We start from the raw sequence: 26,158 nt of genomic DNA on the forward strand, positions 1-26,158 counted from the left end.
TGATAATCCTGCAACGTAAAAATGCCCCACTCAGGTCAGGTATAATGTATGCAGAGTAGGCGTTCGCACACAAAAAAAGGCTTGTAGAAGTGGCACAGTGACATCTATAAAATTTCACTGTGCCACTCCTACTACTTCACGGCGTTAAATCCTTACACGTGCTGCACAGCAGACGTAAAGAGTTACGCAGAGCTTTTTACATGGGACTCGCCCATGTGTAATGATACATTGCTGGAGTAGCATCTGTTTTGTGACACACTCCAGCAATGTTTGATTAGTGCACCAACAGATGCAGCAGGATTCCTATCGTATCTGTTTAATCCTTGTGACCTGAAGCCCAGTAGTTTAAATACGGCACATCCATGGTGTCGGAAGGAGGGTGCACTGAAAAGTGTTGCATCGCTGTTTTTGTCCAGCAATGCAACACTTTTCATAAATGTGGCCCTGAGTCTTTCCATTGGCTTATGTGCCTAAAAGAGGACATTACCGTTGCTGAGTCTAAAAGATAGAAACAACAGCTGTCTCCCTACTAAGTACTGCTTCTTAGTTTTCTTAAAATGGAATTGTGGCCAAGACCATATACGAAACTCACTCTAGAACCTTTTTGGGGCTAAGATCAGCTTAATTAGCTAGAGTTCGGGTTGGTTAAGGGGTACTAATGTAGAGAAAGCCTAAATTTGCCATAATGTTACAGCATTTCTGTTGTTCTGACTGTTTACAAATATCATTGCCACTATCTTGTTTAGTTACATAGCAATTAATATTCCTATTGTGTGCCCTCGGATATGCTTTTGGTTTTAATAAAAAAACAACAAGTGATGGACTGAATGTGGATCAATGTCACACACTCCCCCAGTCAAAAGATCTGGGCCCAAATCCATCGTTTTTTTGCACTCCACACCACCCTGGGTCAGATAATGGCTTTATGCAAATCAGCTCTGACCCTGTTGCCCCATGGGAACAGTCCAGTCCGAACTTCAACAGCCATATCTTTCCCAGACCGGAATCAAGCATCCGAGGACCGGACCGGTTTCGAGGTAACACCTCTCTTCAGCCCGGCTAGCTTGACTCCAAGTGGTGTGGAGTGCCTGGGACCCACGTCTGGGCATCCCCAGCGCACTTAGGGCGGCAATTGCAAAAAACAACAAGTGATGGACTGAATGTGGATCAATGTCACACACTCCCCCAGTCAAAAGATCTGGGCCCAAATCCATCGTTTTTTTGCACTCCACACCACCCTGGGTCAGATAATGGCTTTATGCAAATCAGCTCTGACCCTGTTGCCCCATGGGAACAGTCCAGTCCGAACTACAACAGCCATATCTTTCCCAGACCGGAATCAAGCATCCGAGGACCGGACCGGTTTCGAGGTAACACCTCTCTTCAGCCCGGCTAGCTTGACTCCAAGTGGTGTGGAGTGCCTGGGACCCACGTCTGGGCATCCCCAGCGCACTTAGGGCGGCAATTGCAAAAAACAACAAGTGATGGACTGAATGTGGATCAATGTCACACACTCCCCCAGTCAAAAGATCTGGGCCCAAATCCATCGTTTTTTTGCACTCCACACCACCCTGGGTCAGATAATGGCTTTATGCAAATCAGCTCTGACCCTGTTGCCCCATGGGAACAGTCCAGTCCGAACTACAACAGCCATATCTTTCCCAGACCGGAATCAAGCATCCGAGGACCGGACCGGTTTCGAGGTAACACCTCTCTTCAGCCCGGCTAGCTTGACTCCAAGTGGTGTGGAGTGCCTGGGACCCACGTCTGGGCATCCCCAGCGCACTTAGGGCGGCAATTGCAAAAAACAACAAGTGATGGACTGAATGTGGATCAATGTCACACACTCCCCCAGTCAAAAGATCTGGGCCCAAATCCATCGTTTTTTTGCACTCCACACCACCCTGGGTCAGATAATGGCTTTATGCAAATCAGCTCTGACCCTGTTGCCCCATGGGAACAGTCCAGTCCGAACTACAACAGCCATATCTTTCCCAGACCGGAATCAAGCATCCGAGGACCGGACCGGTTTCGAGGTAACACCTCTCTTCAGCCCGGCTAGCTTGACTCCAAGTGGTGTGGAGTGCCTGGGACCCACGTCTGGGCATCCCCAGCGCACTTAGGGCGGCAATTGCAAAAAACAACAAGTGATGGACTGAATGTGGATCAATGTCACACACTCCCCCAGTCAAAAGATCTGGGCCCAAATCCATCGTTTTTTTGCACTCCACACCACCCTGGGTCAGATAATGGCTTTATGCAAATCAGCTCTGACCCTGTTGCCCCATGGGAACAGTCCAGTCCGAACTACAACAGCCATATCTTTCCCAGACCGGAATCAAGCATCCGAGGACCGGACCGGTTTCGAGGTAACACCTCTCTTCAGCCCGGCTAGCTTGACTCCAAGTGGTGTGGAGTGCCTGGGACCCACGTCTGGGCATCCCCAGCGCACTTAGGGCGGCAATTGCAAAAAACAACAAGTGATGGACTGAATGTGGATCAATGTCACACACTCCCCCAGTCAAAAGATCTGGGCCCAAATCCATCGTTTTTTTGCACTCCACACCACCCTGGGTCAGATAATGGCTTTATGCAAATCAGCTCTGACCCTGTTGCCCCATGGGAACAGTCCAGTCCGAACTACAACAGCCATATCTTTCCCAGACCGGAATCAAGCATCCGAGAACCGGACCGGTTTCGAGGTAACACCTCTCTTCAGCCCGGCTAGCTTGACTCCAAGTGGTGTGGAGTGCCTGGGACCCACGTCTGGGCATCCCCAGCGCACTTAGGGCGGCAATTGCAAAAAACAACAAGTGATGGACTGAATGTGGATCAATGTCACACACTCCCCCAGTCAAAAGATCTGGGCCCAAATCCATCGTTTTTTTGCACTCCACACCACCCTGGGTCAGATAATGGCTTTATGCAAATCAGCTCTGACCCTGTTGCCCCATGGGAACAGTCCAGTCCGAACTACAACAGCCATATCTTTCCCAGACCGGAATCAAGCATCCGAGGACCGGACCGGTTTCGAGGTAACACCTCTCTTCAGCCCGGCTAGCTTGACTCCAAGTGGTGTGGAGTGCCTGGGACCCACGTCTGGGCATCCCCAGCGCACTTAGGGCGGCAATTGCAAAAAACAACAAGTGATGGACTGAATGTGGATCAATGTCACACACTCCCCCAGTCAAAAGATCTGGGCCCAAATCCATCGTTTTTTTGCACTCCACACCACCCTGGGTCAGATAATGGCTTTATGCAAATCAGCTCTGACCCTGTTGCCCCATGGGAACAGTCCAGTCCGAACTACAACAGCCATATCTTTCCCAGACCGGAATCAAGCATCCGAGGACCGGACCGGTTTCGAGGTAACACCTCTCTTCAGCCCGGCTAGCTTGACTCCAAGTGGTGTGGAGTGCCTGGGACCCACGTCTGGGCATCCCCAGCGCACTTAGGGCGGCAATTGCAAAAAACAACAAGTGATGGACTGAATGTGGATCAATGTCACACACTCCCCCAGTCAAAAGATCTGGGCCCAAATCCATCGTTTTTTTGCACTCCACACCACCCTGGGTCAGATAATGGCTTTATGCAAATCAGCTCTGACCCTGTTGCCCCATGGGAACAGTCCAGTCCGAACTACAACAGCCATATCTTTCCCAGACCGGAATCAAGCATCCGAGAACCGGACCGGTTTCGAGGTAACACCTCTCTTCAGCCCGGCTAGCTTGACTCCAAGTGGTGTGGAGTGCCTGGGACCCACGTCTGGGCATCCCCAGCGCACTTAGGGCGGCAATTGCAAAAAACAACAAGTGATGGACTGAATGTGGATCAATGTCACACACTCCCCCAGTCAAAAGATCTGGGCCCAAATCCATCGTTTTTTTGCACTCCACACCACCCTGGGTCAGATAATGGCTTTATGCAAATCAGCTCTGACCCTGTTGCCCCATGGGAACAGTCCAGTCCGAACTACAACAGCCATATCTTTCCCAGACCGGAATCAAGCATCCGAGGACCGGACCGGTTTCGAGGTAACACCTCTCTTCAGCCCGGCTAGCTTGACTCCAAGTGATGTGGAGTGCCTGGGACCCACGTCTGGGCATCCCCAGCGCACTTAGGGCGGCAATTGCAAAAAACAACAAGTGATGGACTGAATGTGGATCAATGTCACACACTCCCCCAGTCAAAAGATCTGGGCCCAAATCCATCGTTTTTTTGCACTCCACACCACCCTGGGTCAGATAATGGCTTTATGCAAATCAGCTCTGACCCTGTTGCCCCATGGGAACAGTCCAGTCCGAACTACAACAGCCATATCTTTCCCAGACCGGAATCAAGCATCCGAGGACCGGACCGGTTTCGAGGTAACACCTCTCTTCAGCCCGGCTAGCTTGACTCCAAGTGGTGTGGAGTGCCTGGGACCCACGTCTGGGCATCCCCAGCGCACTTAGGGCGGCAATTGCAAAAAACAACAAGTGATGGACTGAATGTGGATCAATGTCACACACTCCCCCAGTCAAAAGATCTGGGCCCAAATCCATCGTTTTTTTTTGCACTCCACACCACCCTGGGTCAGATAATGGCTTTATGCAAATCAGCTCTGACCCTGTTGCCCCATGGGAACAGTCCAGTCCGAACTACAACAGCCATATCTTTCCCAGACCGGAATCAAGCATCCGAGGACCGGACCGGTTTCGAGGTAACACCTCTCTTCAGCCCGGCTAGCTTGACTCCAAGTGGTGTGGAGTGCCTGGGACCCACGTCTGGGCATCCCCAGCGCACTTAGGGCGGCAATTGCAAAAAACAACAAGTGATGGACTGAATGTGGATCAATGTCACACACTCCCCCAGTCAAAAGATCTGGGCCCAAATCCATCGTTTTTTTGCACTCCACACCACCCTGGGTCAGATAATGGCTTTATGCAAATCAGCTCTGACCCTGTTGCCCCATGGGAACAGTCCAGTCCGAACTACAACAGCCATATCTTTCCCAGACCGGAATCAAGCATCCGAGGACCGGACCGGTTTCGAGGTAACACCTCTCTTCAGCCCGGCTAGCTTGACTCCAAGTGGTGTGGAGTGCCTGGGACCCACGTCTGGGCATCCCCAGCGCACTTAGGGCGGCAATTGCAAAAAACAACAAGTGATGGACTGAATGTGGATCAATGTCACACACTCCCCCAGTCAAAAGATCTGGGCCCAAATCCATCGTTTTTTTGCACTCCACACCACCCTGGGTCAGATAATGGCTTTATGCAAATCAGCTCTGACCCTGTTGCCCCATGGGAACAGTCCTGTCCGAACTACAACAGCCATATCTTTCCCAGACCGGAATCAAGCATCCGAGGACCGGACCGGTTTCGAGGTAACACCTCTCTTCAGCCCGGCTAGCTTGACTCCAAGTGGTGTGGAGTGCCTGGGACCCACGTCTGGGCATCTCCAGCGCACTTAGGGCGGCAATTGCAAAAAACAACAAGTGATGGACTGAATGTGGATTGTGAGAAGTTGGCCTGGTAGGGGATGTTTCCAATTCTGGAACCACCTACTACCTGACCAAACAATCCCTTATGGTGTCTGGTTGTAAGTCAACCTTATTAGACAAGCTATCCTAGGGGTAGCATGGACTAAGCAGCCTAAAGGCTTAACTTAAGAGGTCGTGTTAAGCGAGCTGTTTTACCACATACAATCCTGTAATACCAAATGAAAGGACACCACACAAGTATATAATATAAAAATATATGTGTTTATTACTAAAAACAATCCCCAGTATTCTTTATGAATAAAGGGGCACAAGCGTTAAATCAAAAGCACTGTTTAAACATACAAGTTGCACAATTATGGATGAGGGCGGGTGGCCACTCAAACCATATACTAAACAAGTGGTATAAGAGAGGCCACTCGAACAGTGGTTAGGCCTAGGGCCTAGGGAATCGCTGGGAGCAGTCAGGACAAGCAATGCTGAAGTCGGGAATGGCCCTCGGGATTCGGGAGATGTGCGGAAAGCGCACGCATGCACCAATGTTAACCAATGGTGCGTAAAAGTCATAGAGTTAAAGTTTAAGGACACTTCCGCTGAACCTAGAGGAACAAAACTTAACACACAGACCCTAGAGGTGTGCACCAGTGTGGGAACACCGGCGGAGCAAAGTTACCTCACCCACAGGAAGTGGGTGCACAGGGTCGAAGTGGCGTCGGGTTTTGACACGCAGGCTCTTGGTGCTTGGAGCTGAAAGGGCTGCAGGCGGGTTAAAGATGAAGTGTCCGGTGGAGTCCAAGGGTGGACTCAAGTTGTAGAGTACCTGAAAGCAGAGGGGACAGAGTCTGGGTCACTCAGCAGTGACCAGGGTGGAACCAGGATGGAACCAGGCAATGTCGGGCGCAATCAGGTGGTCGTCGAGGAGCTTCTCTCCGCTGTCACGTGGGCTCTGGGGCATCTGCGACGTCCAGGAGCAGGTCACGATCTGTCCCACGCAGGCTCTCACCGTCGGTGCAGTCGGCTTCAAGTTTGGAGCAAACAAGCCTTGGTAAGAGCAATCCACGCAGGATCGGAAGATTGCTTCTCACTCGGACCAGGAAGGTCAGAGTCGGGCATCCTTTTCAGGGGAGCTGGTGTGGATCTGGAGCAACCAGATTCACGAGTCTTCTTAGGTAGTTCGTCGGCACAGGGACCACTAGCCAGCTGGCAAGTGACCGGGCCAACGCGTTGAGCCAAATAGAGCCAAAGGGCCCCACGCAGCACTCGTCGAGTGTGGAGGGCTGAACTTCGGCTCAGGAGCAGCTCAGGGTGGGGGCTTCTCAAACCCCGGTGCACAGCTTCGAGGGTCACTCGTGGGCTGCACGGTCAGCGTCTCGTGGTCAATTCAAGATGGCGTGCCCCACGCTTCCGGTCGCCTCCACGGGTCTCAGCTCTGCAGGGACTGTGGATCGGGCTGTTGGAAGGCAGGCAAGCTTGATCTCGTTGATCTCAGTCGCTCGAGTTCCGGCGGGAACTGCAACTAAGTAGACGTCGAGGGCTGGATGGTGCCTGCTGCTGCAGGGTGGTCACTCCTTGACCACAAGGGAGATTCTTCGGGCTTCCACGATGAGATGGAGGGCGAAGGGTCCAGAATTGCGTTTCAAATGTTTCTTCCAGGAAATCTGATGTGCATTGGCACTGCTCCCACTCTTATTCCAATCTGGGGGGCGTGATTACCTGCTAGGTCCCCTCCTATGGGTGGGACCCAGGAAGTGGGTGGATACACCCCCTTCCTTTGATCCAGGCCGCCCTGGCACGAGGGCTGGAGTGCCCCAGAACCGGTTTGGCCGGATTATGCAAGGGGCAGCCTTGTGCGCCCCAGGCAGTGTCTGGTTTCTTTCAAACCTCCCTGCTACAATACACTATCTCCTGTCTGGAGGGCGGTGACACCCTCCTGTGACAGGAAACCCTTTGTCCAGGACCCATTTGGTCGAGTTTCGGTCAACTGCAGGGGTCCAGACATTTGTCTGTGGCAGAGGCATCCATTTTGTGGATCTTAAGGTCTTTGGAGAAATTAACCGCATTTAGTAAAGGAACATGTCTTACCCCTCTAGAGGGGTGGAATGCCATCCCCGTCGCCAGAACTGGCGAGGGGATGGTATTCCAAATCGTATGACACCTTACACGACATGTTTTGATAAAGCCAAACCAAAGTTGCTAAATAACCGCGAGGATTATAAGGCACTTAATAGTATATGGTATGGCATTATCCTGAAACAGCTTAGGGATTTGTTCCCGACAGCTGCAGACAGGCTCAGCTCATGCTAGAGCTCCATCTCACATAAAACCACGCACTCAGCCTCCAGGATTGATGAGGCCTTCTATAGGAGTGGCTCACAGGTTTACATGTGTCCAGATATAGGTTTAGATATAGATATACTATACCTAAGCAAGGGGTGTTTACACCACCTTACCCCAGCTGAGTGATCAGCCAGTTGTGTCAATTTAAGAACCAGCCAGGGGTGGCAAAAGATATGCTGCAGCCCCTGGTAGGCCTTGGTGGCCCCTATGCCCTGTGCACCTATAGTGCATTCTACAGGGGCTGACAAGGAGTCCATTTCCAATTGGTATGTGCCTATAGCACATGTGTCATTAATTTAGTGAGAGAACAGCAGGCTGGGGGTCTGATCAGCAGGCCCACAGCCTCAGTAGTCGAAAACCAGTGAAGCAAAAAGCAAAAATTTGGGGTGACCATAGGATAGCAGACCCTACTCTCCTACACAACCCCCCCCCAAACGCAGGGACATTAAACTAACCTTGACCAGATAAGTCTTCATGTTCTAAGTGGAAGTACCTGGAGAGACCATCTGCATTACCATGGTCAGTCCCTGGGCGGTGCTCCACTGTAAAGTCCATCCCCTGTAGGGAAATGGACCACCTGAGCAGTTTGGGATTTTCACCCTTCATCTGATTAAGCCATAAGAGGGGCTTATGGTCTGTCTGCACCAGGAAGTGAGTTCCAAACAAGTAGGACCTCAACTTCTTTAATGCCCAAACCACAGCAAAGGCCTCCCTCTCAATGGCTGACCAACGTTTCTCTCTGGGAGTCAGCCTCCTGCTAATGAAAGCAATAGGCTGGTCTTGACCATCTTGATTAAGTTGTGAGAGCACAGCTCCCACCCCCAACTCAGAAGCATCTGTCTGAACAATGAACTGTTTGGAGTAGTCAGGACTCTTTAGGATAGGTGCAGAGCACATGGCCTTCTTCAGGTCTTCAAATGCCTTCTGACAGCTAACTGTCCACTGAACCTTTTTTGGCATCTTCTTGGATGTCAAGTCATTTAATGGTGTCACTATAGACCCATAGTTCTTCACAAACTTCCTGTAATACCCAGTCAGGCCCAAGAAGGCTCTGACTTGTGTCTGGGTAACTGGAGGAGCCCAGTCCTGTATGGCCTGGATTTTGCTTTCCAGTGGCTGAACCTGGCCTCCACCTACTAGGTGGCCCAGGTATACAACCTTACTCTGCCCTATCTGGCACTTAGTGGCCTTGATAGTTAGGCCTGCCTTTTGCAGGGCCTCCAAAACTTTCTTCAGGTGGATCAGGTGATCCTCCCAGGTGGAGCTAAAGACAGCAATATCATCTAGATAAGCTGCACAAAAGTCATCCAACCCAGTAAGGACTTGGTTCACCAACCTTTGGAAAGTGGCAGGTGCATTCTTCAAACCAAAGGGCATTACCACAAACTGATAATGTCCACTAGGGGTAGAGAATGCTGTTTTGGCTTTTGACTCCTCAGCTAGTCTGATTTGCCAGTAGCCAGCTGTCAGATCAAATGTGCTCAGAAACTTGGCAGAAGCCAATCTGTCAATGAGCTCATCTGCTCTTGGAATGGGGTGAGCATCTGTCCTAGTGACAGCATTGAGACCCCTGTAATCCACGCAAAACCTCATTTCTCTCTTTCCATCTTGGGTATGAGGTTTTGGCACCAGGACTACTGGGCTGGCCCATGGGCTCTCTGATGGCTCAATCACTCCAAGCTCCAACATCTTTTGCACCTCAGCCTTGATGCAATCCCTGACATGATCAGGTTGCCTGTAGATCTTATTCTTGACAGGCAGACTGTCACCAGTGTCCACAACATGGGTACACCAGTCAGTCTGGCTGGGTGTGAGTGAAAACATTTGCCTGTGAGCCTGCAAAACTTGTCTGCAGTCCCTCTGTTGCTGGTCAGTGAGGCTGCCTGCCAAGGCTACTCCATCAACTGAACCATCATCAGGGTTCTGAGAAAGCAGGTCTGGGAGAGGGTCACTCTCTTCCTCCTGTTCCCCATCTGTGGCCATGAGCAAGCTCATGTCCTCCCTGTCCACAAATGCTTTCAAGCGATTCACATGGATTACCCTGTGAGGGCTCCTGGGTGTTCCAAAGTCTACCAAGTAGGTGACTTCCCCCTTCTTCTCAATAATAGGATAGGGTCCACTCCATTTGTCTTGGAGTGCTGCTGGAGCCACTGGCTCCAGTACCCATACCTTCTGTCCTGGTTGGAACTCTACCAGCACAGCCTTTTGGTCATGCCAAGCTTTCTGTAATTCTTGGCTGGCCTCCAGGTTTTTGGATGCTCTTTCCATGTACTCAGCCATCCTGGAGCGGAGACCAAGTACATAGTCCACTATGTCTAGTTTGGGCTTTTTGAGAGGTAACTCCCATCCTTCCTTCACCAAACACAATGGACCTCTCACAGGGTGGCCAAACAAAAGTTCAAAAGGGCTGTAGCCAACCCCCTTCTGTGGGACCTCTCTGTAAGCAAAGAGCAGGCAGGGTAAAAGAATGTCCCATTTCCGCCTGAGCTTCTCTGGTAATCCTTTTATCATGCCTTTAAGGGTCTTGTTAAATCTCTCCACAAGCCCATTGCATTGTGGATGATATGGGGTGGTAAACTTATAGTTTACTCCACATTCCTTCCACATTGCTTTCAGATAGCTGGACATAAAATTCGTCCCTCTATCTGATAGTACCTCCTTAGGAAAGCCCACTCTTGAGAAAACTGCAATGAGGGCCTTTGCCACCACAGGTGCTGTGGTGGTCCTTAGGGGAATAGCCTCTGGATACCTGGTGGCATGATCCACTACCACCAGTATGAATCTGTTCCCAGATGCTGTTTGGGGGTCCATTGGACCCACAATATCAATTCCAACTCTTTCAAAGGGGACCCCCACCACAGGTAGTGGTATTAGGGGGGCCTTTGTTGTGCCACCTGACTTACCACTGGCTTGGCAAGTGACACAGGAGCGACAAAACTCCTTGACATCCTCTGACATGTGAGGCCAGTGAAAGTGTGGAACAAGCCTGTCCCACGTCTTGTTCTGGCCTAAGTGTCCTGCAAGGGGAATATCATGGGCCAAGGTAAGAAGGAACCCCCTAAACTGCAGAGGTATGACCAACCTCCTGGTCATGCCAGGCTTGGGGTCTCTAGCCTCTGAGTAAAGGAGTCCCTCATCCCAATACACAGTATGGGTACCTTTGGCATCCCCAGCAGCCTCAGCAGCAGCCTGCTGTCTGAGGGGTTCAAGGGAAGGGCAATCTAATTGAGCCTGCCTCAGGTCTGCCCTTGAGGGTCCCCCTGTCCCCAGAAACTCAACCTGGTCAGGTTCAAGCTCCTCAGAGACAGTCTCCTCTTGGACTGCAGAATCAGTTTCCTCTGAAACTTGATCCTCAACCTGGGGCAAGGTGGAAGGCTGAGCCTTTCCTCTCTTGCTCCTTCTCTTGGGTTGTGGCTGGTCTATTGTTTCAAGATCCACCACTGGTTCAGGAAGGCACTTCTTAGCCTGAGCCCTTGTCATGGCAAGGACATGCTCTGAAATCCCTAGCATTTCTGCATGAGTCCTGTACTCCACTTCTGACCATGCTGAGCTTTCAAGGTCATTGCCTAACAGACAGTCTACTGGTAGGGCTGCACTCACCACAACTTTCTTTAGGCCATCAACCCCTCCCCAGGAGAAGTTCACAACTGCCACACTATGGGAGGTAGTGGAGTTGCTGGCGTTGGTTACTAGGTAGCTCTCACCTAGTACAATCTGTCCAGGGTCCACAAAGTCAGGTGTCACCATGGTGACACTGGCACATGTGTCCCTGTATGCTTGAGCCAGTTTCTCATTAATTAAGGGAGTCTGCCTGTATTTGCCCAGGTTAGTGGGGCTTACTGCAGTGGGCAACTCAATGTCCACATCATACAGGAGAACTGCCTGTGTAGGGACTCTGACTAGGCCAGATCCTACTTCAATACCCAGGGTCAACCCAGCTACACCCTTGGACTGTGTTCCACCACTGCTTACTGTACTTGGGGTTGCATTTGCTTTAGGAGCTGTAGTGGTGGGAACTGGATTTGCCTTGGTGCACTCACTGCCCCAGTGTGAAACTGATTTGCAGGTATTACACCAAGGTGTCTTTGGACCTTTGTTCTTCTTCTTCTTGTTACCATTTTGGGAACCACCCTCCTTACTATTAGTTTGGGGGCCTGAAGACTTCTGGTCTTTTTCTTTATCTTTCTGATTCTGATTACCACCCTTCTGGTCTGTTTTCTTCTGGTCACCACCTTGGTTCTGGGGTTTCTGCTTAATCCTTGTTCTGACCCATTTGTCTGCCTTCTTTCCCAATTCTTGGGGAGAGGTCAGATCAGAGTCAATAAGGTATTGATGCAACAGCTGGTTTGTACAGTTATTAAGGATCTGTTCTCTCATTATAAGATTGTACAATCCTGTATAGTCTGAAACTTTACTTCCCTGCAACCAACCCTCCAAAGCCTTAGTGGCACACTCAACGAAATCAGTCCAGTCTTGAGTCTGTGCTTTTTGGGTGTCTCTGAACAACAACCTGTATTGCTCAGTGGTTAGGCCAAACCCTTCAATAAGAGCACTCTTCAAAACAGAGTAGTTTTTGGCATCCTCAGGTCTAACTGTGAGGAGCCTGTCTCTCCCTTTCTCAGAAAAGGAGTACCACAAAATTGCAGCCCACTGATTCTCAGGAACCTGCTGTACCATGCAGGCTCTCTCAAGAGCAGTCATCCATTTGTGGATGTCATCCCCTTCTTTAAAGGGGGGCACAATTTTGGTCAGGTTTCTATTATCATAGGCCCTGTCTTTTTCTCTTGGAAAATTGCTGCCACCAGTGACATCTAAGCCACTTAATTTCTGCTCTCTTGCCAAGGCAAGTCTAGCTTGAGCCAAGGCTACCTCCTCCCTCTCTATCTGGAGTTTGACAGCCCTCATTCTGGCCCTATGTTCTAGCTTTTGAGAAGCATTCATGCCTCTCTATGATTCTCTGGAGGCACTAGAAACATGAGAGTCCCCTGAGGGAGATCTCACTCTTCTGTTGCCTGGGAGAATAACATGTTGGGTTCTTGGGAGGTGCTGGCCCTCTCCATTCCCCAGTAGGTCCAAGTTGGCCTGGCTAAGCCTGGCAACTGGAACCTGGCTACCCTGATCCTGTACTTCTAAGTCCTCAACATCTGAGTCCTCATCTAAGTCATCATCATCCTCCTCCTCCTGAGGGGGATCAGTTTCAGGGGGGTTCCCTCCACTTCCTGTGTCTAGGGAAGCTGCCTTTGCCTTTTCTAAGTCATCCTGTTCTAGGATTTCTACCAGGATTAGGCAGGTGGGGCTTCTGCCCCTTTTTAACCCTCTTGCTTTGCACAAGGCAATCAAGTCTCTGCGGGTTAGTTTGTCATATCCAAAAGTTGCCTGGGTAGGGTCAACTGTCACAGGAGCAGACCCTGAGGCTTTTCCTGTGTCAGACATGGTTACTAGTGAGGTGTAAGTGGTGCACTTACCTACACTAAGTGTTTTCCTACTGTACCTTGCTAGTTAGTTGTAGTCAGGGTGTGCTAATCCCTTCAACCTACAACTACTAAGTTCAGTAGAACTTAATATGCTAAGCTTTTGATTTATATGTACCTAGAGGTACTTGATGTGATCTTTCAATTTGATATAAAGATTGCAATGGTAAAACAACAGCAATCTCAAATCCGCACCGCTGCTCACCAATGTGAGAAGTTGGCCTGGTAGGGGATGTTTCCAATTCTGGAACCACCTACTACCTGACCAAACAATCCCTTATGGTGTCTGGTTGTAAGTCAACCTTATTAGACAAGCTATCCTAGGGGTAGCATGGACTAAGCAGCCTAAAGGCTTAACTTAAGAGGTTGTGTTAAGCGAGCTGTTTTACCACATACAATCCTGTAATACCAAATGAAAGGACACCACACAAGTATATATTATAAAAATATATGTGTTTATTACTAAAAACAATCCCCAGTATTCTTTATGAATAAAGGGGCACAAGCGTTAAATCAAAAGCACTGTTTAAACATACAAGTTGCACAATTATGGATGAGGGCGGGTGGCCACTCAAACCATATACTAAACAAGTGGTATAAGAGAGGCCACTCGAACAGTGGTTAGGCCTAGGGCCTAGGGAATCGCTGGGAGCAGTCAGGACAAGCAATGCTGAAGTCGGGAATGGCCCTCGGGATTCGGGAGATGTGCGGAAAGCGCACGCATGCACCAATGTTAACCAATGGTGCGTAAAAGTCATAGAGTTAAAGTTTAAGGACACTTCCGCTGAACCTAGAGGAACAAAACTTAACACACAGACCCTAGAGGTGTGCACCAGTGTGGGAACACCGGCGGAGCAAAGTTACCTCACCCACAGGAAGTGGGTGCACAGGGTCGAAGTGGCGTCGGGTTTTGACACGCAGGCTCTTGGTGCTTGGAGCTGAAAGGGCTGCAGGCGGGTTAAAGATGAAGTGTCCGGTGGAGTCCAAGGGTGGACTCAAGTTGTAGAGTACCTGAAAGCAGAGGGGACAGAGTCTGGGTCACTCAGCAGTGACCAGGGTGGAACCAGGATGGAACCAGGCAATGACGGGCGCAATCAGGTGGTCGTCGAGGAGCTTCTCTCCGCTGTCACGTGGGCTCTGGGGCATCTGCGACGTCCAGGAGCAGGTCACGATCTGTCCCACGCAGGCTCTCACCGTCGGTGTAGTCGGATTCAAGTTTGGAGCAAACAAGCCTTGGTAAGAGCAATCCACGCAGGATCGGAAGATTGCTTCTCACTCGGACCAGGAAGGTCAGAGTCGGGGCTCCTTTTCAGGGGAGCTGGTGTGGATCTGGAGCAACCAGATTCACGAGTCTTCTTAGGTAGTTCGTCGGCACAGGGACCACTAGCCAGCTGGCAAGTGACCGGGCCAACGCGTTGAGCCAAATAGAGCCAAAGGGCCCCACGCAGCACTCGTCGAGTGTGGAGGGCTGAACTTCGGCTCAGGAGCAGCTCAGGGTGGGGGCTTCTCAAACCCCGGTGCACAGCTTCGAGGGTCACTCGTGGGCTGCACGGTCAGCGTCTCGTGGTCAATTCAAGATGGCGTGCCCCACGCTTCCGGTCGTCTCCACGGGTCTCAGCTCTGCAGGGACTGTGGATCGGGCTGTTGGAAGGCAGGCAAGCTTGATCTCGTTGATCTCAGTCGCTCGAGTTCCGGCGGGAACTGCAACTAAGTAGTCGTCGAGGGCTGGATGGTGCCTGCTGCTGCAGGGTGGTTACTCCTTGACCACAAGGGAGATTCTTCGGGCTTCCACGATGAGATGGAGGGCGAAGGGTCCAGAATTGCGTTTCAAATGTTTCTTCCAGGAAATCTGATGTGCATTGGCACTGCTCCCACTCTTATTCCAATCTGGGGGGCGTGATTACCTGCTAGGTCCCCTCCTATGGGTGGGACCCAGGAAGTGGGTGGATACACCCCCTTCCTTTGATCCAGGCCGCCCTGGCACGAGGGCTGGAGTGCCCCAGAACCGGTTTGGCCGGATTATGCAAGGGGCAGCCTTGTGCGCCCCAGGCAGTGTCTGGTTTCTTTCAAACCTCCCTGCTACAATACACTATCTCCTGTCTGGAGGGCGGTGACACCCTCCTGTGACAGGAAACCCTCTGTCCAGGACCCATTTGGTCGAGTTTCGGTCAACTGCAGGGGTCCAGACATTTGTCTGTGGCAGAGGCATCCATTTTGTGGATCTTAAGGTCTTTGGAGAAATTAACCGCATTTAGTAAAGGAACATGTCTTACCCCTCTAGAGGGGTGGAATGCCATCCCCGTCGCCAGAACTGGCGAGGGGATGGTATTCCAAATCGTATGACACCTTACACGACATGTTTTGATAAAGCCAAACCAAAGTTGCTAAATAACCGCGAGGATTATAAGGCACTTAATAGTATATGGTATGGCATTATCCTGAAACAGCTTAGGGATTTGTTCCCGACAGCTGCAGACAGGCTCAGCTCATGCTAGAGCTCCATCTCACATAAAACCACGCACTCAGCCTCCAGGATTGATGAGGCCTTCTATAGGAGTGGCTCACAGGTTTACATGTGTCCAGATATAGGTTTAGATATAGATATACTATACCCAAGCAAGGGGTGTTTACACCACCTTACCCCAGCTGAGTGATCAGCCAGTTGTGTCAATTTAAGAACCAGCCAGGGGTGGCAAAAGATATGCTGCAGCCCCTGGTAGGCCTTGGTGGCCCCTATGCCCTGTGCACCTATAGTGCATTCTACAGGGGCTGACAAGGAGTCCATTTCCAATTGGTATGTGCCTATAGCACATGTGTCATTAATTTAGTGAGAGAACAGCAGGCTGGGGGTCTGATCAGCAGGCCCACAGCCTCAGTAGTCGAAAACCAGTGAAGCAAAAAGCAAAAATTTGGGGTGACCATAGGATAGCAGACCCTACTCTCCTACATGGATCAATGTCACACACTCCCCCAGTCAAAAGATCTGGGCCCAAATCCATCGTTTTTTTGCACTCCACACCACCCTGGGTCAGATAATGGCTTTATGCAAATCAGCTCTGACCCTGTTGCCCCATGGGAACAGTCCAGTCCGAACTACAACAGCCATATCTTTCCCAGACCGGAATCAAGCATCCGAGGCCCGGCTAGCTTGACTCCAAGTGGTGTGGAGTGCCTGGGACCCACGTCTGGGCATCCCCAGCGCACTTAGGGCGGCAATTGCAAAAAACAACAAGTGATGGACTGAATGTGGATCAATGTCACACACTCCCCCAGTCAAAAGATCTGGGCCCAAATCCATCGTTTTTTTGCACTCCACACCACCCTGGGTCAGATAATGGCTTTATGCAAATCAGCTCTGACCCTGTTGCCCCATGGGAACAGTCCAGTCCGAACTACAACAGCCATATCTTTCCCAGACCGGAATCAAGCATCCGAGGACCGGACCGGTTTCGAGGTAACACCTCTCTTCAGCCCGGCTAGCTTGACTCCAAGTGGTGTGGAGTGCCTGGGACCCACGTCTGGGCATCCCCAGCGCACTAAGGGCGGCAATTGCAAAAAACAACAAGTGATGGACTGAATGTGGATCAATGTCACACACTCCCCCAGTCAAAAGATCTGGGCCCAAATCCATCGTTTTTTTGCACTCCACACCACCCTGGGTCAGATAATGGCTTTATGCAAATCAGCTCTGACCCTGTTGCCCCATGGGAACAGTCCAGTCCGAACTACAACAGCCATATCTTTCCCAGACCGGAATCAAGCATCCGAGGACCGGACCGGTTTCGAGGTAACACCTCTCTTCAGCCCGGCTAGCTTGACTCCAAGTGGTGTGGAGTGCCTGGGACCCACGTCTGGGCATCCCCAGCGCACTTAGGGCGGCAATTGCAAAAAACAACAAGTGATGGACTGAATGTGGATCAATGTCACACACTCCCCCAGTCAAAAGATCTGGGCCCAAATCCATCGTTTTTTTGCACTCCACACCACCCTGGGTCAGATAATGGCTTTATGCAAATCAGCTCTGACCCTGTTGCCCCATGGGAACAGTCCAGTCCGAACTACAACAGCCATATCTTTCCCAGACCGGAATCAAGCATCCGAGGACCGGACCGGTTTCGAGGTAACACCTCTCTTCAGCCCGGCTAGCTTGACTCCAAGTGGTGTGGAGTGCCTGGGACCCACGTCTGGGCATCCCCAGCGCACTTAGGGCGGCAATTGCAAAAAACAACAAGTGATGGACTGAATGTGGATCAATGTCACACACTCCCCCAGTCAAAAGATCTGGGCCCAAATCCATCGTTTTTTTGCACTCCACACCACCCTGGGTCAGATAATGGCTTTATGCAAATCAGCTCTGACCCTGTTGCCCCATGGGAACAGTCCAGTCCGAACTACAACAGCCATATCTTTCCCAGACCGGAATCAAGCATCCGAGGACCGGACCGGTTTCGAGGTAACACCTCTCTTTAGCCCGGCTAGCTTGACTCCAAGTGGTGTGGAGTGCCTGGGACCCACGTCTGGGCATCCCCAGCGCACTTAGGGCGGCAATTGCAAAAAACAACAAGTGATGGACTGAATGTGGATCAATGTCACACACTCCCCCAGTCAAAAGATCTGGGCCCAAATCCATCGTTTTTTTGCACTCCACACCACCCTGGGTCAGATAATGGCTTTATGCAAATCAGCTCTGACCCTGTTGCCCCATGGGAACAGTCCAGTCCGAACTACAACAGCCATATCTTTCCCAGACCGGAATCAAGCATCCGAGGACCGGACCGGTTTCGAGGTAACACCTCTCTTCAGCCCGGCTAGCTTGACTCCAAGTGGTGTGGAGTGCCTGGGACCCACGTCTGGGCATCTCCAGCGCACTTAGGGCGGCAATTGCAAAAAACAACAAGTGATGGACTGAATGTGGATTGTGAGAAGTTGGCCTGGTAGGGGATGTTTCCAATTCTGGAACCACCTACTACCTGACCAAACAATCCCTTATGGTGTCTGGTTGTAAGTCAACCTTATTAGACAAGCTATCCTAGGGGTAGCATGGACTAAGCAGCCTAAAGGCTTAACTTAAGAGGTTGTGTTAAGCGAGCTGTTTTACCACATACAATCCTGTAATACCAAATGAAAGGACACCACACAAGTATATATTATAAAAATATATGTGTTTATTACTAAAAACAATCCCCAGTATTCTTTATGAATAAAGGGGCACAAGCGTTAAATCAAAAGCACTGTTTAAACATACAAGTTGCACAATTATGGATGAGGGCGGGTGGCCACTCAAACCATATACTAAACAAGTGGTATAAGAGAGGCCACTCGAACAGTGGTTAGGCCTAGGGCCTAGGGAATCGCTGGGAGCAGTCAGGACAAGCAATGCTGAAGTCGGGAATGGCCCTCGGGATTCGGGAGATGTGCGGAAAGCGCACGCATGCACCAATGTTAACCAATGGTGCGTAAAAGTCATAGAGTTAAAGTTTAAGGACACTTCCGCTGAACCTAGAGGAACAAAACTTAACACACAGACCCTAGAGGTGTGCACCAGTGTGGGAACACCGGCGGAGCAAAGTTACCTCACCCACAGGAAGTGGGTGCACAGGGTCGAAGTGGCGTCGGGTTTTGACACGCAGGCTCTTGGTGCTTGGAGCTGAAAGGGCTGCAGGCGGGTTAAAGATGAAGTGTCCGGTGGAGTCCAAGGGTGGACTCAAGTTGTAGAGTACCTGAAAGCAGAGGGGACAGAGTCTGGGTCACTCAGCAGTGACCAGGGTGGAACCAGGATGGAACCAGGCAATGACGGGCGCAATCAGGTGGTCGTCGAGGAGCTTCTCTCCGCTGTCACGTGGGCTCTGGGGCATCTGCGACGTCCAGGAGCAGGTCACGATCTGTCCCACGCAGGCTCTCACCGTCGGTGTAGTCGGATTCAAGTTTGGAGCAAACAAGCCTTGGTAAGAGCAATCCACGCAGGATCGGAAGATTGCTTCTCACTCGGACCAGGAAGGTCAGAGTCGGGGCTCCTTTTCAGGGGAGCTGGTGTGGATCTGGAGCAACCAGATTCACGAGTCTTCTTAGGTAGTTCGTCGGCACAGGGACCACTAGCCAGCTGGCAAGTGACCGGGCCAACGCGTTGAGCCAAATAGAGCCAAAGGGCCCCACGCAGCACTCGTCGAGTGTGGAGGGCTGAACTTCGGCTCAGGAGCAGCTCAGGGTGGGGGCTTCTCAAACCCCGGTGCACAGCTTCGAGGGTCACTCGTGGGCTGCACGGTCAGCGTCTCGTGGTCAATTCAAGATGGCGTGCCCCACGCTTCCGGTCGTCTCCACGGGTCTCAGCTCTGCAGGGACTGTGGATCGGGCTGTTGGAAGGCAGGCAAGCTTGATCTCGTTGATCTCAGTCGCTCGAGTTCCGGCGGGAACTGCAACTAAGTAGTCGTCGAGGGCTGGATGGTGCCTGCTGCTGCAGGGTGGTTACTCCTTGACCACAAGGGAGATTCTTCGGGCTTCCACGATGAGATGGAGGGCGAAGGGTCCAGAATTGCGTTTCAAATGTTTCTTCCAGGAAATCTGATGTGCATTGGCACTGCTCCCACTCTTATTCCAATCTGGGGGGCGTGATTACCTGCTAGGTCCCCTCCTATGGGTGGGACCCAGGAAGTGGGTGGATACACCCCCTTCCTTTGATCCAGGCCGCCCTGGCACGAGGGCTGGAGTGCCCCAGAACCGGTTTGGCCGGATTATGCAAGGGGCAGCCTTGTGCGCCCCAGGCAGTGTCTGGTTTCTTTCAAACCTCCCTGCTACAATACACTATCTCCTGTCTGGAGGGCGGTGACACCCTCCTGTGACAGGAAACCCTCTGTCCAGGACCCATTTGGTCGAGTTTCGGTCAACTGCAGGGGTCCAGACATTTGTCTGTGGCAGAGGCATCCATTTTGTGGATCTTAAGGTCTTTGGAGAAATTAACCGCATTTAGTAAAGGAACATGTCTTACCCCTCTAGAGGGGTGGAATGCCATCCCCGTCGCCAGAACTGGCGAGGGGATGGTATTCCAAATCGTATGACACCTTACACGACATGTTTTGATAAAGCCAAACCAAAGTTGCTAAATAACCGCGAGGATTATAAGGCACTTAATAGTATATGGTATGGCATTATCCTGAAACAGCTTAGGGATTTGTTCCCGACAGCTGCAGACAGGCTCAGCTCATGCTAGAGCTCCATCTCACATAAAACCACGCACTCAGCCTCCAGGATTGATGAGGCCTTCTATAGGAGTGGCTCACAGGTTTACATGTGTCCAGATATAGGTTTAGATATAGATATACTATACCCAAGCAAGGGGTGTTTACACCACCTTACCCCAGCTGAGTGATCAGCCAGTTGTGTCAATTTAAGAACCAGCCAGGGGTGGCAAAAGATATGCTGCAGCCCCTGGTAGGCCTTGGTGGCCCCTATGCCCTGTGCACCTATAGTGCATTCTACAGGGGCTGACAAGGAGTCCATTTCCAATTGGTATGTGCCTATAGCACATGTGTCATTAATTTAGTGAGAGAACAGCAGGCTGGGGGTCTGATCAGCAGGCCCACAGCCTCAGTAGTCGAAAACCAGTGAAGCAAAAAGCAAAAATTTGGGGTGACCATAGGATAGCAGACCCTACTCTCCTACATGGATCAATGTCACACACTCCCCCAGTCAAAAGATCTGGGCCCAAATCCATCGTTTTTTTGCACTCCACACCACCCTGGGTCAGATAATGGCTTTATGCAAATCAGCTCTGACCCTGTTGCCCCATGGGAACAGTCCAGTCCGAACTACAACAGCCATATCTTTCCCAGACCGGAATCAAGCATCCGAGGCCCGGCTAGCTTGACTCCAAGTGGTGTGGAGTGCCTGGGACCCACGTCTGGGCATCCCCAGCGCACTTAGGGCGGCAATTGCAAAAAACAACAAGTGATGGACTGAATGTGGATCAATGTCACACACTCCCCCAGTCAAAAGATCTGGGCCCAAATCCATCGTTTTTTTGCACTCCACACCACCCTGGGTCAGATAATGGCTTTATGCAAATCAGCTCTGACCCTGTTGCCCCATGGGAACAGTCCAGTCCGAACTACAACAGCCATATCTTTCCCAGACCGGAATCAAGCATCCGAGGACCGGACCGGTTTCGAGGTAACACCTCTCTTCAGCCCGGCTAGCTTGACTCCAAGTGGTGTGGAGTGCCTGGGACCCACGTCTGGGCATCCCCAGCGCACTAAGGGCGGCAATTGCAAAAAACAACAAGTGATGGACTGAATGTGGATCAATGTCACACACTCCCCCAGTCAAAAGATCTGGGCCCAAATCCATCGTTTTTTTGCACTCCACACCACCCTGGGTCAGATAATGGCTTTATGCAAATCAGCTCTGACCCTGTTGCCCCATGGGAACAGTCCAGTCCGAACTACAACAGCCATATCTTTCCCAGACCGGAATCAAGCATCCGAGGACCGGACCGGTTTCGAGGTAACACCTCTCTTCAGCCCGGCTAGCTTGACTCCAAGTGGTGTGGAGTGCCTGGGACCCACGTCTGGGCATCCCCAGCGCACTTAGGGCGGCAATTGCAAAAAACAACAAGTGATGGACTGAATGTGGATCAATGTCACACACTCCCCCAGTCAAAAGATCTGGGCCCAAATCCATCGTTTTTTTGCACTCCACACCACCCTGGGTCAGATAATGGCTTTATGCAAATCAGCTCTGACCCTGTTGCCCCATGGGAACAGTCCAGTCCGAACTACAACAGCCATATCTTTCCCAGACCGGAATCAAGCATCCGAGGACCGGACCGGTTTCGAGGTAACACCTCTCTTCAGCCCGGCTAGCTTGACTCCAAGTGGTGTGGAGTGCCTGGGACCCACGTCTGGGCATCCCCAGCGCACTTAGGGCGGCAATTGCAAAAAACAACAAGTGATGGACTGAATGTGGATCAATGTCACACACTCCCCCAGTCAAAAGATCTGGGCCCAAATCCATCGTTTTTTTGCACTCCACACCACCCTGGGTCAGATAATGGCTTTATGCAAATCAGCTCTGACCCTGTTGCCCCATGGGAACAGTCCAGTCCGAACTACAACAGCCATATCTTTCCCAGACCGGAATCAAGCATCCGAGGACCGGACCGGTTTCGAGGTAACACCTCTCTTTAGCCCGGCTAGCTTGACTCCAAGTGGTGTGGAGTGCCTGGGACCCACGTCTGGGCATCCCCAGCGCACTTAGGGCGGCAATTGCAAAAAACAACAAGTGATGGACTGAATGTGGATCAATGTCACACACTCCCCCAGTCAAAAGATCTGGGCCCAAATCCATCGTTTTTTTGCACTCCACACCACCCTGGGTCAGATAATGGCTTTATGCAAATCAGCTCTGACCCTGTTGCCCCATGGGAACAGTCCAGTCCGAACTACAAAAGCCATATCTTTCCCAGACCGGAATCAAGCATCCGAGGACCGGACCGGTTTCGAGGTAACACCTCTCTTCAGCCCGGCTAGCTTGACTCCAAGTGGTGTGGAGTGCCTGGGACCCACGTCTGGGCATCCCCAGCGCACTTAGGGCGGCAATTGCAAAAAACAACAAGTGATGGACTGAATGTGGATCAATGTCACACACTCCCCCAGTCAAAAGATCTGGGCCCAAATCCATCGTTTTTTTTGCACTCCACACCACCCTGGGTCAGATAATGGCTTTATGCAAATCAGCTCTGACCCTGTTGCCCCATGGGAACAGTCCAGTCCGAACTACAACAGCCATATCTTTCCCAGACCGGAATCAAGCATCCGAGGACCGGACCGGTTTCGAGGTAACACCTCTCTTCAGCCCGGCTAGCTTGACTCCAAGTGGTGTGGAGTGCCTGGGACCCACGTCTGGGCATCCCCAGCGCACTTAGGGCGGCAATTGCAAAAAACAACAAGTGATGGACTGAATGTGGATCAATGTCACACACTCCCCCAGTCAAAAGATCTGGGCCCAAATCCATCGTTTTTTTGCACTCCACACCACCCTGGGTCAGATAATGGCTTTATGCAAATCAGCTCTGACCCTGTTGCCCCATGGGAACAGTCCAGTCCGAACTACAACAGCCATATCTTTCCCAGACCGGAATCAAGCATCCGAGGACCGGACCGGTTTCGAGGTAACACCTCTCTTCAGCCCGGCTAGCTTGACTCCAAGTGGTGTGGAGTGCCTGGGACCCACGTCTGGGCATCCCCAGCGCACTTAGGGCGGCAATTGCAAAAAACAACAAGTGATGGACTGAATGTGGATCAATGTCACACACTCGCCCAGTCAAAAGATCTGGGCCCAAATCCATCGTTTTTTTGCACTCCACACCACCCTGGGTCAGATAATGGCTTTATGCAAATCAGCTCTGACCCTGTTGCCCCATGGGAACAGTCCAGTCCGAACTACAACAGCCATATCTTTCCCAGACCGGAATCAAGCATCCGAGGACCGGACCGGTTTCGAGGTAACACCTCTCTTCAGCCCGGCTAGCTTGACTCCAAGTGGTGTGGAGTGCCTGGGACCCACGTCTGGGCATCCCCAGCGCACTTAGGGCGGCAATTGCAAAAAACAACAAGTGATGGACTGAATGTGGATCAATGTCACACACTCCCCCAGTCAAAAGATCTGGGCCCAAATCCATCGTTTTTTTGCACTCCACACCACCCTGGGTCAGATAATGGCTTTATGCAAATCAGCTCTGACCCTGTTGCCCCATGGGAACAGTCCAGTCCGAACTACAACAGCCATATCTTTCCCAGACCGGAATCAAGCATCCGAGGACCGGACCGGTTTCGAGGTAACACCTCTCTTCAGCCCGGCTAGCTTGACTCCAAGTGGTGTGGAGTGCCTGGGACCCACGTCTGGGCATCCCCAGCGCACTAAGGGCGGCAATTGCAAAAAACAACAAGTGATGGACTGAATGTGGATCAATGTCACACACTCCCCCAGTCAAAAGATCTGGGCCCAAATCCATCGTTTTTTTGCACTCCACACCACCCTGGGTCAGATAATGGCTTTATGCAAATCAGCTCTGACCCTGTTGCCCCATGGGAACAGTCCAGTCCGAACTACAACAGCCATATCTTTCCCAGACCGGAATCAAGCATCCGAGGACCGGACCGGTTTCGAGGTAACACCTCTCTTCAGCCCGGCTAGCTTGACTCCAAGTGGTGTGGAGTGCCTGGGACCCACGTCTGGGCATCCCCAGCGCACTTAGGGCGGCAATTGCAAAAAACAACAAGTGATGGACTGAATGTGGATCAATGTCACACACTCCCCCAGTCAAAAGATCTGGGCCCAAATCCATCGTTTTTTTTGCACTCCACACCACCCTGGGTCAGATAATGGCTTTATGCAAATCAGCTCTGACCCTGTTGCCCCATGGGAACAGTCCAGTCCGAACTACAACAGCCATATCTTTCCCAGACCGGAATCAAGCATCCGAGGACCGGACCGGTTTCGAGGTAACACCTCTCTTCAGCCCGGCTAGCTTGACTCCAAGTGGTGTGGAGTGCCTGGGACCCACGTCTGGGCATCCCCAGCGCACTTAGGGCGGCAATTGCAAAAAACAACAAGTGATGGACTGAATGTGGATCAATGTCACACACTCCCCCAGTCAAAAGATCTGGGCCCAAATCCATCGTTTTTTTGCACTCCACACCACCCTGGGTCAGATAATGGCTTTATGCAAATCAGCTCTGACCCTGTTGCCCCATGGGAACAGTCCAGTCCGAACTACAACAGCCATATCTTTCCCAGACCGGAATCAAGCATCCGAGGACCGGACCGGTTTCGAGGTAACACCTCTCTTCAGCCCGGCTAGCTTGACTCCAAGTGGTGTGGAGTGCCTGGGACCCACGTCTGGGCATCCCCAGCGCACTTAGGGCGGCAATTGCAAAAAACAACAAGTGATGGACTGAATGTGGATCAATGTCACACACTCGCCCAGTCAAAAGATCTGGGCCCAAATCCATCGTTTTTTTGCACTCCACACCACCCTGGGTCAGATAATGGCTTTATGCAAATCAGCTCTGACCCTGTTGCCCCATGGGAACAGTCCAGTCCGAACTACAACAGCCATATCTTTCCCAGACCGGAATCAAGCATCCAAGGACCGGACCGGTTTCGAGGTAACACCTCTCTTCAGCCCGGCTAGCTTGACTCCAAGTGGTGTGGAGTGCCTGGGACCCACGTCTGGGCATCCCCAGCGCACTTAGGGCGGCAATTGCAAAAAACAACAAGTGATGGACTGAATGTGGATCAATGTCACACACTCCCCCAGTCAAAAGATCTGGGCCCAAATCCATCGTTTTTTTGCACTCCACACCACCCTGGGTCAGATAATGGCTTTATGCAAATCAGCTCTGACCCTGTTGCCCCATGGGAACAGTCCAGTCCGAACTACAACAGCCATATCTTTCCCAGACCGGAATCAAGCATCCGAGGACCGGACCGGTTTCGAGGTAACACCTCTCTTCAGCCCGGCTAGCTTGACTCCAAGTGGTGTGGAGTGCCTGGGACCCACGTCTGGGCATCCCCAGCGCACTTAGGGCGGCAATTGCAAAAAACAACAAGTGATGGACTGAATGTGGATCAATGTCACACACTCCCCCAGTCAAAAGATCTGGGCCCAAATCCATCGTTTTTTTGCACTCCACACCACCCTGGGTCAGATAATGGCTTTATGCAAATCAGCTCTGACCCTGTTGCCCCATGGGAACAGTCCAGTCCGAACTACAACAGCCATATCTTTCCCAGACCGGAATCAAGCATCCGAGGACCGGACCGGTTTCGAGGTAACACCTCTCTTCAGCCCGGCTAGCTTGACTCCAAGTGG

The 26,158-nt window shown here is 51.4% G+C and overlaps 1 protein-coding gene across 4 annotated transcripts in view; it reads left to right on the plus strand.

Moving 5' to 3' along the window:
• LOC144767950 (cell adhesion molecule CEACAM5-like) overlaps positions 1–26,158 on the plus strand; it is a 400,000-nt gene that overhangs the window by 283,310 nt on the left and 90,532 nt on the right. The window lies entirely within an intron of this gene.

Source organism: Lissotriton helveticus, chromosome 7 (assembly GCF_964261635.1).
Source record: "Lissotriton helveticus chromosome 7, aLisHel1.1, whole genome shotgun sequence".
Classification (NCBI taxonomy): Eukaryota; Metazoa; Chordata; class Amphibia; order Caudata; family Salamandridae; genus Lissotriton; species Lissotriton helveticus.